Below are 9094 nucleotides of genomic sequence, written 5' to 3'. Positions count from 1 at the left end.
GAAAAAATCCCCAAATATTGAAATACTAACATTCATTACACAGAAATGTTGAAAAAAATTAAAATGCATTTCATAAACAAAATAAGCCGCCTCTTTACAGTATTTCTTTTAACTTTTTTCTTCTAGAAATTATTTGAATATATTTTTTACAGTGCATTAACTTGCATAAAGAACATAAACTTTGTTCCAGAAATAATAGTTTTTTCTTTTCTTTGAGAATATACATTAAACTGAGTCTTCTTTTCTTCAGTTATTCAGATAACTTTGGTTATAATAGACATTATGATTTTATGGAAATTATGAATACTATAATCTGAAGAAAAGCTATAAAGTATAGAAAAGATAGGGAGGAGCTACAGAAATGTAATTTCCCACTGAATAATCTGCCTGAAGAAAAGTAAAATTAATCTGATACCTTTATATTAATGGCTCAGAGTGGATCAGAGATCCGAGATCTATGAATTGGGAGATTATAATTAGGACTGTAGGAGTACAGAATCCTCTGAAACAGGTCAGATATTTGAATTCCAGTTCTTACTTTCACTATATGAGATAAAGTATAGGTTTAACAGCGTCTTGGTAATTCCATTTTATTGCCTTAATATTTTTTTAATGTGGCCATTATTCCACAATCCAGATCACACATAACACCTTGGTCTTGATCCAAGCTATACAGACTTCATTCATCAGCAAAAGTGAACAAACTTGATTAATTTGTTGTCTCAGTTAATACTTCTTATAAATCAAAGCATTTCTTATTTTTTTAATCTGAAATAAACTCCATTGTATCCAGCTGATCACCATCACTAGTTTAACTGACCTAACTCTGTGTAAGAGGAGTGAAGCTGTTCATCTCTCAATAGGCTGAGAAGAGGATTTTGACTAAAGATGTTTTCATTAAATCCCTTCATTGACTGAGTAATAAAGAGAAAAAATTCTACTTTCACTTTCTTGTAACTTTATTGCTTCTACAGTTCTAATAGAAAAAAAAGCAATCTAAATCTTATTACTAGTAGTAAAATGCATACTTGTATTTCACAATTAGATCAAGGTGAATATTGGTGAATTGCTGACGAAAACACTAGCTGAAGAATTTCGCTGGAATGTTTCAAAATTCACCAAGTAATGTTATCAGTTATATAAATGCTTGTCTAGAATTGTTCCTCCAGAGTAAAGACAAATATCACACTGCAAGATATCATACACAATTACACTACTGACTATACAAGTATATTAACCTTTAATTACAGAACAAAGATTGTATTAAAGAAGTGAATAGAGTATGGCAGGTGATTATTGATGGTGTTTAGTCTAATATGTGCACTGCTTAACACAGGAATTAGTAAAAATGAATAAGGACATTCTCTTTTTATTTCATACAGTGAAAACCTGAAAACTTAATTATTAGTATATTCTTGCCAATACAAATGTAGTTAATCATTATTGATTCTAGCTGAAGCATATGCTTAAAATCAGAATGATCTAACTATTTTACTATTTTAGTTAAAGCAAAAGCTCTTTTTAACCAAAATATATTTGTTTGCTTTTTTTTTTTTTTTTAATCTGGTCTGTATATATTTTATGACAATCTATCAAATGCTTTTTCACCTCAAACAGTACTATCAGTAGATGATAGCAATTAATTTCTTCATGCATGTTATGTCAGAAAAGTTGAATTTTCTTCTGTTTTTTTCATTTGCGCTTTTCTCCGTATAATGCAATCCTTTGTTCCTGTGCCTCTATTTTAATGCAGGAAACAGATTTCTTATTTAATAAATCAGCACTGCAAATTTCATATAGTTTAATGCCCAAACAAGTCTTGAAGTAGTAATGAAAACTGCCACTTCCTAACAGGTGATTTGCCAAATCTAGTGAAAAAAGGAATTCTGCACGTTTATTTACAGACTGCTGAGACTTAGTTGTAGCTTTTTCTTGTTTGGGTTGAAATATATTAATAATAGCATCGAAGCCAGTTATAGCTGAATAAATTATTTCTTTCCTTATTTTCCTATTTATGCTATGAATTATTGGACAAAAGAATGAATCTTTAATTACCATTGCCTCAAAGCATCTAAATCGTTAACTGTGACGAGTCAGCTAATCAAAATATTCGGTGCATGGTCCATACATAACATGAGTACTATAAGGTTTTCTACCCTTACACTAATACTGAGACTAGTACTCTATTCCCTTGTTTCATTTCCCACCAATTGATTCATTTATCCAGAGCTGTTATTTTAGTGACACTACTAAGAGAAAATGATCAGAGGTCTGGAGCACCTCTCCTGTGAAGATAGGCTGGGGGAGTTGGGGCTGTTCAGCCTGGAGAAGAGGAGGCTCCAGGGATACCTTACAGCAGCCTTTCAGTACCTAAAGGGGGCATCCAAGAAAGCTGCAGAGGGACTTTTACAAGGTCATACAGAAATAGGATGAGGTGGAATAGCTTTAAACTCAAATAAGTAGATATAGATTAGACATTAGGAAGAAATTCTTTGCTGTGAGTGTGGTGAGATATTGAAACACGTAGCCCAGAGAACTAGTGGATGTCATTTGAAGTGTTCAAGGCCAGGTTGGGTGGGGCTTTGGGCAACCTGGTCTAGTTGAAAGAATCTCTGCCTATGTCAGGGGGTTTGGGCTGAATGATCCTTCCAACCCAAATCATTATAGGGTTCTATTTTTAATTTAGTACATTACTTGATACTTTTTTCATTGCTATTAGTTTATCTACCTTGAAAGCCATCTGTCACCTTTCTAAACTGTATTCTAAGATTTTTCTGCATCATCTTGCCCTTTTCACATCATTTAATCAACAGAAGGAAGGTGCTACATGAGTAAAATTCTACATAAATGGGATTTTGATTGATTTACTCTGTGTTATTATCTCTCCAGGTCATGTTACCCTGTGACCTGAACAATTTTTTAACCGTAGACTTAACTGCTCAGATGATCTAACCCAGAATGTCTCCACGCAGTTGCTATTTGTTCTTGTTAGCATAGTTCTCAAAACACAGTTGCACTATTTTTTAGTCCCTTGTAGCTAAAACTGCCTGTGGCAGGGTGATAATGGCTACGATGCCTTGATGTTTTATTCACAGTTCAGTGTCACTCAGTACACAACCTGGTTTGTTGTTGCTACCCTTTATGAGGCTTTCCTCAAGTTCTCTCTGTGACTTCCTTCAGCTCTGTCAGCCCATCATGCAGTGCTTTCACCTAAGTGGTCAAAGTACGTCTTCCCAGAACTCTCTCCACACTTTTTAGACTATCCCTTATTTAAATAAGTTAGCTGCTCTCATATCTCCTATATACCTATTCAAACCATGCCTAGCTTTATTCCTACCTTTTTTCTAGAGTTCCCTACTTGGTCTGTTGCTTTTTGTCAGCTAGTCTGTGCCAATCTGACCTGGAGTTCTCACAGAAAAAGCCTTTTGCATTCTCAAAGAGTTTTTGCTAAATATTTGCTGACTTGACATATCAAATAAGCTTGCATGAAACCAACAGATTTATAAATCTTTTGTGAACCTTTTAACTTTTGCAGCAGCCTCACTACTAACCTATTAAGCTGGATCAGGAAGGGTCAGTAATGGCTAAAATATAGTAAAAAATAGAACACTTAAATCATGGAGTTATAATAACCATTCACAGGAAAAAAAAAAAAGAAAAGAAAAAGGTTAGAGGGGAATCCTGTAAGGTGATCTTGCCTCAAAGTAGCACCAACTGAAAATCAGAACAGCTTGCTCAGGGCATTGGTCATTTGAGTTCTGAATATCTCCAAGGATAAATATTCCTTAATGTCTCAGGACAACTTGGTTCAGTATTTTATCACCTTCATTGTGATCTTTTTCCACCTAATAGCCACTCAGAATTTTCTTTTTTGCAGTTGCTGTATATTGCCCAAAAAATAAATTTCTGTGTACTTCTGAGAAGGAGCTGATCCTATCTTCCCTGTAATCTCCCACTAGGTAGCCAAAGAGAACAGTAAGATTTCCCTCTTAACCTTTTTACTTAAGCCAGCTTCCCTAGCATCTTCTACTCTATGTAGTCCAGTTCCTTTTATCATCTTGCTTACCTTCTGAAGGACTGTTTTCAGTATGTGAATTTTTTTTTTCACTGAAGAGCCAAAATACACAGTGCTCCAGGTGTGGCCTCCCAGTCTGCACAACAGAGATGAATAACCACTTATCTTGCCAGTTTGTCTGCACTCTTGGTAACAGAGCCCCATATGGCCTTATCCTTCACTGTCACAAGGTTGCACTGCCAACTTTAAATCTTGAAAATAAGCACTGCATTCCAGTGCTAACTGGGAGTAGGTGAGCACCCTGTTTTCTTAAGTGGCTTATGCTGTCCAAGCAAAGAGGCACTTTAGACATCTGGGGATCTTTGTATATAAAATTCACAGCTCTGCTAGGTTCCTTGATGCTTAATGTGGGCAGGATCATGAGAGAGGAGGTAAGATGAATAATTCAGAGACACCAGTCTAGGGTAAGTTAGTCTCAGCTTCTGAATAATTTTTAATAGAAAGTTACATAGCTAATCCTTTTTCACTCCTTCACATATGAAGAAATCCTGTAACATTACTTGTCTCATTTCAGATCTCAGACATATTTTGTGGTAATGATGTGGCTGTGAACCAAGCATTTGCATGGGGCCCATTGGCACCATGCAGGCAAAGCTTGCTGCCTTTAAGACTGACAATTGTGCTACTTTCCTAATTATGCAGTATCTCACTTGCCACACTGACAAAAATTGTAGTTGTAGTACATTATGTTACATTTTCTAGCTCACAGATAGCTTATCTAATTGGGGTAGCCTGTTGGAAGCTCCACAGAGAAAAAAGCCCAACAACCACCAACTCAAATATTATGACTCCTGTTGTGTCATTGCTTAATTAGGTCAATATAATTATATCAGAAATCAAACATGTTCTTTGGCTCCTCCACTAAAACAGTCACCTAACTGTAAAAGAAAGCCTTAGATTAAGGCAGAATCTAGATTAGAAATCTAATCTTTTTCCAGGTCATTTAAAACACTTCTTTCTTGAAATTTCACTATAAAAACTTCATTTTTGTTTCAATGTCATAGGTTAGATTACATATAATAACTTTCCTGTCCCTTTCCTTCTTATGCTCTCAACAAAACCAAACATAAAATCTCAGATAAATCTTGGGGAGAATGGAGAAACCTCTTCCTTGTGAGAATCATAGAATAGCCTGTGTCAGAAAGGACCTTTAAAGATCATTTACTTCCAACCCCCCTGCCATGGTCAGGGATATCTTGCACCAGACCAGGTTGCTCAAAGCCCATTCAGCCTGGCCTTGAACACTTCCAGGCATGGGGTAGCGAGACAGGCTGCCAGGGAGGTTGTGCCGTCTCCATCCATGTAGGTTTTTAAGAGTGACTGCACAATGACCTGAGGTGACCTGGTCTGAACCTCTTTTGAGCCTTAGGCTGGCCTGGATGATTTCCTGAGGTATCACTCAACCCACATTACTCTGTGAAACTACAAACAAACTTAGAATGGTAAAATGTAAAATGAAGTAAAGATGAAGATTAATCAAGTCTGTTCCTTAACTCCTGAATTCATTTGGACCATATATCAAGCCAACAGCCATTAATTTTATACTCCAAATAAAAGTAAACTGAAAAATTGAAAACTTTCAAGCAATCTGTTTGGAGATTTTCATTCAGTTTATAGCTGCATATATCTATGGACTATTTTGGAGTTATTTGCCAGTGTTGTCCTGTCTACCCATCAAGTTAAAAGTAGTGGACTCTCTACTAAAACAGCAACAAAGGGAAACACTTGAAAACTACTTAGAAATTTATGAGTCAATGTCTATTAAACTGGAAAGATTGTAGTCTGAACATCCTAAGCATATGGGACTTTTTAATTCAGTATAACCTAACAATAGATTAATTGAAAGAAGATTCCTTCCTCTTGTACATGGCCAAGGACAGCAACTAATTAAAACTCATTTGTTATAAAAGATTTATAGTTATGGAAATTAAACTGACTACATCAAGATTTTTTAAGAGATTTAATTTTCCTTTTTATAAGGGGATTAATAATATAAGAAATTGAATTCACTATGAAATGCAGTGCATTTGAATACATGCAACAGTACTGAAATAAAAGGGAAGTGTTTTAATGAGGTGAATTAAATTTGACTGTAATAGCATGAAAAGATGTGTGTGCATTTTTCCTAATGATACAATTTTTGAGGTCTCATTATGCTTCACTATGCAATACACATATATTTTCCATAATGCTAAAAAATTCATATGTCAGGAAATATCCTAATATTTTATATATCAGAAAAACATTTATGTTCTCAATTTTCTCACTGATTCAGATCTTCTGCCATTGTTAAATCAGTATCCTTTCCTTGATGACAGTGAGATGTGTAAGTACCCAGCTGAAGGTTGGGTTAACATGAATACGACTATTTTTGAACTTATTTGTAGTATTAGAAACGTCGGCTAAGATTCTAATGGAATGTGTCTTAAGGAAAGTGTGTTCCCCAAAGCATTCAGCAGCTGGGACAGACAAATTGCATCCCTGAAGAGCTAAACAGTATCTTAGTGCCATAGCTTAGATTAAAATTCTTTACCCAGTGATTTTTCTGTTAAATCACTTAATTTAAATATACCTCTCATATATTTAGTTATAAATCTGTTGGAAATTTTAATACTAACACCCCAACAATTCGCTTCAAAGAATAAAAATAGGTGTGTTTCATACATTCTGTTGTTAATAATGTTTATTCAGAAGCATATGTGCCTTATAGAATAGCTTTGTCTTTCACATGGGTGCTTTGTGATTATACCGACGTTTTTTCTTTCATCACTGTTAGGCTGCCCACAGTGTCACTCCATGCAATGCAGTGATAATAGTTACTTTTACACAGCTTTAGGTACCTCAGGATCATATTCCTAAAGCAACATTCACTTCATTAAAAATGTTACTGAATATGTGAATAGTAACAGAAATGAAAAGAAAAGGGCTGCTTCAGGAAGTTCATTTTTTTCCCTGCTATTAAGACTTATCACAAATCTTGATAAGAAGCAAGAATAGAATGTAAAGTACAAACTGAATCCTTATAAATATAAAGCATGCTTGAAGCATAATCATATACTAGAATACTTCCCTCAGTACCAAATCATATGAGTACAGAATATTTCTAATTAAAACCCTACTGTAGCTAAAAAGATTCTCAGTATATTTTCATGTATTTAAAATGGATCTAGGATTGTTTTAAGCATCAGAAATATACAATAGGGATATATAAAAAATTAAGGAAAATATGTTCTTCATTGTCTATTTTAACCATACATGAACATCATCCTATGATAATTTTTGCACCTTAAAATAATTATGCTGAAATTGCCATCTTCATTTATTATTAATTCTACTGAAAATAAAGGCTTCTGGTTACTACAGGACAGGATGACACAATGTGTTTAGCTACAACCACACTATGCTAGAAGGAAAAAATGCAGCACCACAGTAGTTAAAAAATGAGATTTCCTCTGAGTTCACATAGCCTCCAAGCTAAAATGTGGTTTGATGTCTCCTGGTCAACTCATGTACTGGGGATTAAGTTAATTAAGAGTTGCCCTAGTCTATTAAGGCTCCCTGTAGACTAATTATTAAAATGCCTTGGACCATTACAAACCTACAGCAAAAGAAAGTCACAAAAAGGGTTGCTTATATTATGAGCACTCCAGTACCCAGTAGATTATCTTTTGCACTAAAGAGATTCTACAATAGAAGGAGATTGCCTTCCCCTTTCCTTTTCTGCTATGTAAGAAATAGAAAAATATACCAATAAGAAATCTGATTATTCATTAGTGTTTCTTTTTTATATATTCATATGTGTATGCTTTTATCAGTTGTCAAATTCCTTATAGATGGAAAAAGTCTGCTCCTGATTTCCTACTTCTGTTTTATTTTCCTAGATTGAATTACCATATATACAATACTTAAAAATTTAAAAAACTTTAATTATGAAATTTTAAAAAGTAGAAAATCATTAAACAGAATTTTTTACAGAAGTGCTGAAGCTGTATACAAGGTCACTACTTAGAAACAGCAGGACATTTCCCCATATACTACAACTTTTTCCTAATTTTTTTCTGTCCTGACTTTTAAGAAACCAGAAAAGCACAAGGGCTCTGGGCAAGTGATTCTATTATCTCAACCTAGTTTCACACCTATGTGGCTCTGCTCATTTCACATTATCAAAACCATGGTGCAGAGAGAGCAATAAAACCAATGAAGTGATAAAAGTGAATCACATGGACTATATTCTTAAAACCTAATTTTGTTTACTCTTTATTTCCTCTTAATTCTTAACTGAACCGAGTATCTCCCAAGCATAGATGCATTATGTCTCTGACAACAGATTTTCCCTGAAGGGGCTGACTGTGTCTGCCTGCTAGCCACCTGAGTGCATCAGATATTTCAGGAGCAGCATCCAGGCCAACTTTGTGTGCTTTCCCAAATCCATCTTTGGACTTCACCTAAAATTCCTACCCATTGGTACAGCTACTGAGACCACTCAGTATGAAAGGAATTTGAGGGAGCAATTATGTGGTCTTAGACAGAATACTCATCTTCAAGTGTATTACCCAAACAGAGAAATGTTCTGGTAATATGCAAGAAGTAAAAAGCTTTAAAAACACTATTCAGTATAAAAGAACTATTCTTGTGCCTTGCTATTGTACTGTGGGATTCAGCAGTTCTGTTTACTTGATAAATATGGGCCATTTAAGATTGTACCATATGGATGAGAATGTCCTCTCTCTCACATACTCACAGTGAACAAGCCTGACTGTTTAATTGCAGACACACAGAAGAGACTTTTGTATTTAAAAAACAAATTAATCTTCTGATCTTTCTACAAGATCATCTTATATTTTAATTATTAATAGTTTTTGTTAATCATAAATTATGTATTAAAAGACACTTTTACATTTTTAAATAGATTTTTTTTACAAAAATAACCCTCTTACCTTTATTTATGGGTTTGCATAGGTTTGCAGTTGACAGATATTCTGCAGTAGCTCATTAATCAATAGTGGAGACAAAAGCTGC

This window comes from Lichenostomus cassidix, chromosome 4 (assembly GCF_008360975.1).
Source record: "Lichenostomus cassidix isolate B80296 chromosome 4, HeHo_3.0, whole genome shotgun sequence".
In the NCBI taxonomy this organism is placed as follows: domain Eukaryota; kingdom Metazoa; phylum Chordata; class Aves; order Passeriformes; family Meliphagidae; genus Lichenostomus; species Lichenostomus cassidix.
This window is presented reverse-complemented; position numbering follows the sequence as displayed.